The sequence below is a fragment of the Lepidochelys olivacea genome (assembly GCF_965140295.1).
Source record: "Lepidochelys olivacea isolate rLepOli2 genome assembly, chromosome: 1".
Classification (NCBI taxonomy): Eukaryota; Metazoa; Chordata; order Testudines; family Cheloniidae; genus Lepidochelys; species Lepidochelys olivacea.
The window spans coordinates 238,967,279-238,975,398 of NC_140411.1; positions in this window are offsets into that span (position 1 = coordinate 238,967,279).

Here is an 8,120-nt window from a genome sequence, read left to right on the forward strand (position 1 = left end):
TTTTAGCTTTTCTCTGTTTACTGGGACTCTCACTGCAGAGAATCTCCTGTGTTTCCCTGGAAAAGGTTTCACACCGCACATTGTCATTGGTGATTCAAAGCATTGTCATCCTTGATCTTACATACAACACTATTATTCACAGATAACTGATTCCTGGGCACAGTAGGCAGGTTTTATTCCCCTGTAGAAATAAAATTTTACGGTAATTAAATCCAGGCTACTTATGCTAGATTGTGTTTCGTACAGGTAAAGGGTTAATGAATTCTAATTATATATGGTCCAAACTTGCATCCATATAAGTAGCCGGATTTCTATTTGATACACAGGCCTGGGAACAATAAAAGTACAATAAACCGTTGCAACTGATATTCTAACTTAAACCTGCATTTCTTTAATTAATCTGGACACAGGACAGACCTGCTGAAGAAGTCTGGTAGTTTCTAAAAAGGTAAGACTGCTTTTTTAGCTCTTTCTCTGGAATCATGCTTCTGTGTTTAATTAAAGGAAAAAAGTGGGTTTTTTTTAAGAAAATCCAAATGGGTGTTTTGTGATTCTTCCGTGCAATATATAAATGACATCTAACATTCTTCTGTATGTTTCCCATAAAGCTAACCCAAGTTTTCAATCTTGCTAATACATACGCCTGGCAGCTTTTTCTTCTACTGGCTCATTTATATATAGTGTACCAAATTCACACAGACAAACCAGCTGTCCGAAAACAGAAATAAGAGAAATGTCCTATTTTATATTATAGCTATTCTAAATACCCCTTGCACATCCTTATAATATAGTAACAGCAAAATAATGCAATAATGTTATTGTGTCTATTGCAAGTATCTTCCAATACTCAACAATTTCTTCCTATATGTGCAAAAATTAAAAATAATAATATTATAATCTCTCTCTCTCTTTCTTTCTCTAAATGGATATAATGTCTGAGAAACTTTCTTGGACAATATAATCTGGATGCTTTCAACGTCGCTTGTTTTATTTCATAACAAACTTACATTTTATCACATGATTGCTTTCCCAATTATAGTACAAAATAAAAAGCATCATCAAATAGTTTAATAGGTGCAGAGGAAAATGTAGTTTTGTTCATCAAATGAAGCAGAAAATAATGTGACAACAAAAAAAATCTGTGTGGGGGATCGTAAATTATTTGTATTGGGTTATCTACTCTATAGCCTCTAAAAGGGTGCGTGAGGTCCACAAACTTTATTTATTTATTTTTTAATAAAGTACATATTGGGATGAAGTATGGGGGAGTTCATTTCTATCAGGGTCTGAAATCCTTCTAATAATACATTATTAGCAAAAGTATTTGCTATTTTTGCCAATTTACTTAGACGTATGCTAAGAAATTAAAAATGTTTGTATGTATCTGTCAGCACTTAGACTCCATGGTGGTAGGTGCCTTAGGAAAACTACAGCAGGTTGTTTTTCCTCCCCCCCCCCCCCATAGGCAGGTCTATGTGTGTATCTGTCCTCATTAAAAAAATAGTAAGGTGTTTTAAAGTTATCGCCCAGAACAATACGTTCTCTAGTAAGCAGTATTTGGGGTGATTACTGTAGAATACCATAGTATCTTTATCTTTGTGTCTGGACTGTGCAGTGCATGTGTGTATGTATTATTTATATCTACATCTCTATGTGATTATCTTCAGTTAACTTGAAGGACAAAGGTTGCTTTAGTCCTGTTTACCATTGGTCTAAGACCCTCCCTTGCCACCTACGCCCACCCCACCAGTGTAAACAGACAGAGTAGCCCTCCATCTAATTAGCTGTCTTTAAGACAGGGCTAAGTGGGCTCAGTGGGGGGAAAGGCTTTCTTGGGCCCCTCCAAGCTTCTCACTGGCCCTGGCAGACAGAGCGAGAGCAGCCTCCAAGAGGTACCGCAAACTCTCTGACATTATATCCACGGGTTATCATTATAATCTTTTTTTAAAACCCAATCGATCGCTCCCGACCACAATGATGCTTCAGGGCATCTCTCTCTCTGCTGGGGACTGATTGACCATTGGGTATCATTAAAGAGGGGAGGTGAGCAGAGGGAGGAGTGGAGGGGAGAGAAAGACAGAAGAGGCAGTGGTAGCAGCAACAGCTCCAGCTCCTCCTTGTGTGTTTCTCTCCCTCCTGGACTCCACTGACCTTTCACTCAGGAGCCAGCTGGAGCTGAGAGAGATTTAATTGAATGGATTCCTCAGATGTGTTTGGGGTTTGGGTGATGAAGGAGCAGGAGAAGGAGGATACTGTACTGAAAGGAAAGAAGGGAGTGTATGGGGGAGGGGGAGCTTTGGATGACCTTCAAAGGCTAATTGCTCAGCTCTTCTTAGGCCTTTGCTGGGCTTCAGCTTGCACAGGGGACCCTGTTGTTTGGTAGAGCCGAAGCTCCCCCCTCCTCTACCACCACAACCCCTACCCTCCCCGCTCCCTCAGAAGTGCAGCAGCAGTGGTGTCTCCCCTGTGACCCTCCTGGTGCAATCGATAGCAGTCGAGCCAAAGTGGCCGCCTCTTCCCTTCCGCCTCTGTCAGGCAGCGCGGCATTAACAGGCAAGGCTCATCCTAATTTCCCAGGCCTCCCTCATTAATCTGAGTGAGGGAAAGAGAAAAGAGGAAGAGAAAGAGAGAGCAAGCCAGCACAGAAGCACTGAGGTTTACCTCTTTAATGTATATATTTAAAAAATAATAATCCAGGCTCTTCTCCAGTTTAAGTTTTTTAAAAATAATAATAAACTAAAATAACTGAAGGACCTATTTAGCAAGAGAAATCAAACCCCACCTCTGGCACTCTTGCACTTGATTTTTCTTCCATTGTTTGCTCCTAGCATTTTACACCTATACAATATAATCAGATTAAGAGTATATGTGCCACCGTTCCCTCCCCTCCTCCCTCCCTTTCCATCATGCCAAATCAACACCCTCGGTATTTTTTTTTTAACATAACTAAAAAGAAGTGAATGAATCTCAGCTGAGTTAAATGGGTGACAAGGGAGATGGGCAGAAAGAAATTCATCCCTTCTTGTCTTTGAGAGCAATTTAATTAGGCCCAGGCCTCCTGTGAGCGGGTAAGGAAAAGTCTGGGGGTTGGCTTGCCTTGGTTTCCTGTAAAGGCAAAAGCGGCCTTGGACACACATACAGAGAAAGGATTTTTAAAGGATCATGTAAGAAGATCAACAGATAAGCAGCTAATTTTGTGTACTTAGGGAGCAAATGAGTGAGTACTTTCCCACTGGAATAGCCAGAGTGGTGGGATGAGGGGGAGAAAAATAAAAGGAAGCAAAGGAAAGATCTAAAGTATTTCACTATTAATTCTGATTGCCAAAATTAAAGATTTATACTGCTTGATAGGGTACTCTGGCTGTAGCTTTTACTGTGAGAGAGTGTGTACATATATTTATATACATACATATACAGATATAGATTTTTCCTTTATACAGCTCAGTTATTTCGAGAATTTTCATCAGAAAACCACTTTTAGACTAATTGGAGTCTGTGGAGAGGAAACCTCATTTTTGGTTCAAATGAATTTTCTGAAAATGTCATTTGATTCACGAAATATGACTGATCTGCCCGATTTCTTGATAAGAAATGAAATGAGCCGTTGTCCTTCAGGATATCATAGACTTGAAATGGGGGATTTTATGGTTAATGCCATCAGATAGAAGTGTCCTACTTTGAAAAGAGAAGTCCATCAGCCCCAGGGAAAGGCTGAAGCCTGAATTTCGTCTCTAAATCCGCAGCTGCAGTTACAGCTGGCACACAGCAATGATAGATTTTTTTTCTCAAGCAATAATTACAAAGTAAATGGCAATAAATAACAGAACGATTAATAACAAAAGAAAAAGTTAATAGTTTCCCACCTCACAATTTTTAACTCACAGTGTTTCCCCTCAATGAAGTGGTCAGAACTGACCACTGAGGCAAAATTAACCCTTTGCATTACAACACCCTATTGTTTAATAATCTAACAGACAGTGAACCTGTATTTGTCTTCATGGTCCCATACAGCCATCAGCTAATTAAGCCTCATAACATGTGATGTAAGTATATATTGTTCCCTCCATTTTACAGATGAAGTAACTGAGGAAGAGTGGTTAAGTGATTTTCCCAAGGCCACAAAGGGAGTTGGTGTCTGATTCAGGATATGGACTCAGGAATCCTTGCTGGAGTGCTGACAAGAGGTAGGCAGGAAAGAGTTTTCCCATCTTTGGAAAATTTTCAAGATTTGGAAATTGGGATGAAAAGTTAAATTCTTCATGAACTGACAATCTGAAAAAAATTCTGGTCAATGAAAACATATTCTCACAATAAGTATGAAATGTTTTATTTTGATTTTGACCATTAGGGTTTTTGTTTTTATTTTTTACCATAATTAACTTAAATTTCAAAATGAAAAGTTATTTCAATCAAAACTCAGAATTTTTGATGAAAAAAACTGTCAAAACAGGAAATTTTGACTATTTTGAAAAAAAATAAATGTTTTCAAAGCAAAAAAAAATTAGTCAAAACAGACCCTTTTCCCCTTAACAGTTTCAACGAATCAGCATTTTCTGACAAGAAAACAGTTTCCTCCAAAAATTCCTGGCCTGCACTAGTGCTGACACCACTAGTTCATGCTTCTCCTTTGCAACTCACATACAACAGAAACACTGTCATTAGGATGAAAGGAGGTGCAAGTAGACAGGGACAATAGAATAGGGAATATGAGAAGGACTGATAATTGTAAACAGAGATTTCAGGAAGCTGATTCACAATTTATGGGCTATCGGCAGTACTGAAGAAGCAAACTATGAACTGTTTATTAAAGAGGGAGCACACTACATGGGACTGCTGGTATAGATGCAGAGAAATATACATGAGACCTATCACCCCTTTTCACAGAGATGGGCCCAGCTTTCAAAGTTGGATCTGTATCCAAACTTCAAAAGTGCTGAAATTTGGAATTTTGGTTCAATTCTCTTTACTGCCACCCACATTGAGAATGCTCAACCCTGATCCATATCCTGCTGCCAGTGAAGTCAATGACCAAACTCGCATTGACTTGAGTGGGAACAGAAGCAGACCCTAATATAGTGATTACTTCTTTTATGGCCTGATCCAGTTAAGGTGGCCAGATTCTACCACAATACGGATAGAACAGTTAACAGGAAACTTTAGAAGATCAAATAAAAGGCAACCATGAGAATGGAAGGAAACAGTAGCAAGAAAATCACAGATGCATATATTGAGATTGACAGAATTTTTAAGGAACAGAGAATATATATACATATGTATGTATTACCACTGCAGCAACTGTTATTAGTAGTGAGGAAAATACCAGCTCCTTTACTGACCGTGTTAAACCAGTTTCACTTCTCAATTAGTTGTGGGACAGACGGTTTCCTAAATGCACAAAATGGAAGCAGCAAGATGATGTACTACCCTAACCTTCCTTTGTTAAATGGAAACAAATGGGCCTCTCCATGATGCATCACTGATTATCCTCAATGTCTCTTTGTATTTCTAAATAATGTCATGTTACAGCTTTGCAACGGTTTTTTGAAGAAATAAAATCTAAAATGTGCTAGGGGCTAGTCTCACACACAATGTAATGCAATCAATTGGGTTTGCACCCTGTCTCTCCCATAATGACCAGACTTTCAGAAGAGAGAGGACTTCATTGTAATAAATATAAAAAAAGATTATTGTGACCACTGGCTACTGACAGGATCCTGTAATGATCTATGGCTCTGATACTAACTAAACAACATCTGTGCTGCCTAGGATTTCCATAAGGGCTGGCCTGATCTAAGCAGTCCTGGGGGTAATACTGACAAGGGTACCTGACTGCACTATCCCCTCACATCAAAGGACTGGGCAACTCTCAGTCTGACACAAACTCCTACTGCAGTGGCAGAGGTGCAGAGAGGGGAAACTTCTTCCCAAATAGTCTGTCCAGCCATTTGGGGATCAACCAGTTGTAAAGCTGGCCCTGCTTCTTCATGAAGCTGAACTTCTCACCCAGCGATTTCCTCACAAGGCAAGAAAAGCTGGGAGGCGGGAGGACATTAAAAAGGCCTCTCCTATTCCTATGCCAAAGAAAATATTTCAACTCCTTGCAGTCAGGGTATAAGAGCATTTCAATTAATACTCAGAAATTCAAGCACAGGAGTTACAGATGGAAGAGAGAGTGACTACTGCAGTATTGTTCCCTACAATAGATTCCCCAGAGTTTAAGCCAGTCTAGTTTTAATTGACACAAGCAAAAGGATTTCCACCATGGTTCTAGGGAGACTGTTCCAAAGCCTAAGATACTCACTATTAAGAAATATTTCCTGACATTCATCCAAAATTTTCCTTTGCTCCTACTCCTATCTATACCACATTCTACAACATAAAGCACAGGCTACCACTAGCTTTCCCTAGCAAGACATTTTTAGACAATTTGCTTATGTGCACTGAATATACTCTTTTCATTGGCTGGATACAAGTATATGATATACAGTATTCTCTGAGCACAACATACATTTGTTTTGTACAGCAACCGCTGAATAAAGAGGAGACCAAAGAGAATTACAATGGTAGAGGCATTGATGTATGAATAGTTAGAGGAGCAGAAGAGGAGATCACATAATTCAGCCCCAGATTGCACCCTCAAGAAATCACACTGAGTTTCCCAACAGGTAAGCATCTTGATAAATCCTTATAAGCATGATGAAAGCAGTTTGCACAAATAGCAGAAGAGTACATGGTGGATAAAATCCCAGATACATCAATTCTTTCTTGTAGACTTTTACCGTACTGCATTTAGCTGGAGATACAATAAGATTCTACTGCAAACACTATCAGTTAGTCAGCTCAAAAACACATGTAAGAATCTTAAAAGAAAGAAAAAATAATTACAAAGGAACTGTAATGTAGCAAATAGCTCTTAAAATATTTTACAGTAATAACTGAGCCTTTCATCTTCAAAGTGCCTTATAAACATTGACTCAACAAATAATCATTAATTTAGTTTCACAAAGACCCTGAGGAGTAGTATTATCCCCAGATGGAAGAAAAGAAGCATAAGGGCCTCATCCTGAGAGGTGTTGAGCAGCTGCAACTCTGAGATTCCAGAAAGAGTTGCAAGTACACGGTGCTTCTCAGGATCAGCCCATGTAAGTGATTTCTCAGGCATATAGAAGGTATGATGTTCAGGAGGTAGGAACAATCTTCAAGGCTGATTTAGGGTTTGTTTTTGCAAAATCAAAACCTGTCCTCCTCAGCTTATCCCTGGTGCCCACACTCTTCCTAGCAAAAATAAATAAGTAAATAAAAATCCCTTTTTATTTTCAATTGGTAAATATTTTACCTCTTTAAATACCCAGTGACAGAAATACAGGGATGCTGTGTGCTGTTAAACAGGTGCCATGTTCCACACGGCATTTAAAAAGTCTGTATCTATTTGTGAAGTGCTTTTGTATCTTTTTATATTATAAAGTGTATATAAACTGTATACGTAGGTTATTTTGCAAACTACAAAACTGCACAGAGAATAACAACATCGAATTGTAAGATTCTAGATTAGCACACCAATAACAGGAAGACAAGTCACAGTTAACAGTGCCATTCTGTCTGCTGCTCTGCCTATAATGAAATATTGTAGATGTCTTGTAATGATGTTCCCTATTGTAAAATACTGTATGTATTATTGCCGGTCAATACATAGATGCAACACAGATTGAGTTTAAAATATAGGGGAAACAATCTCAGAATTTTTTTGCTTTTGTCAGATGCACATTTAATGTTATTTTTTCAAGGTAACATAATGCTGGTAAGTGAAATAAAAAGTCATTGGCCATATTGTGCAATGACTTACACCCTGTAAGAATGCAGAAATATTTGAATGTATTAATCCATATTGTATTTTGCAGTGCTTCTATTAGGTCATACTTCTGGCACTTAATTAAGGTATTTTTCTTTTTACTGGACGTACCATATTTAATAGATTAGACAAGAACAGGAAAGAGTTATTTAAATAATAATTTTGTGGGTCAAGAAAAAATCTAAACGTAGAAGAACTTATTTTGCCACTCATTTGAAAACTATGATTTGTAGCTTCAGAACAGAACCCAAAACTGTTGCTGAAAAAAAAG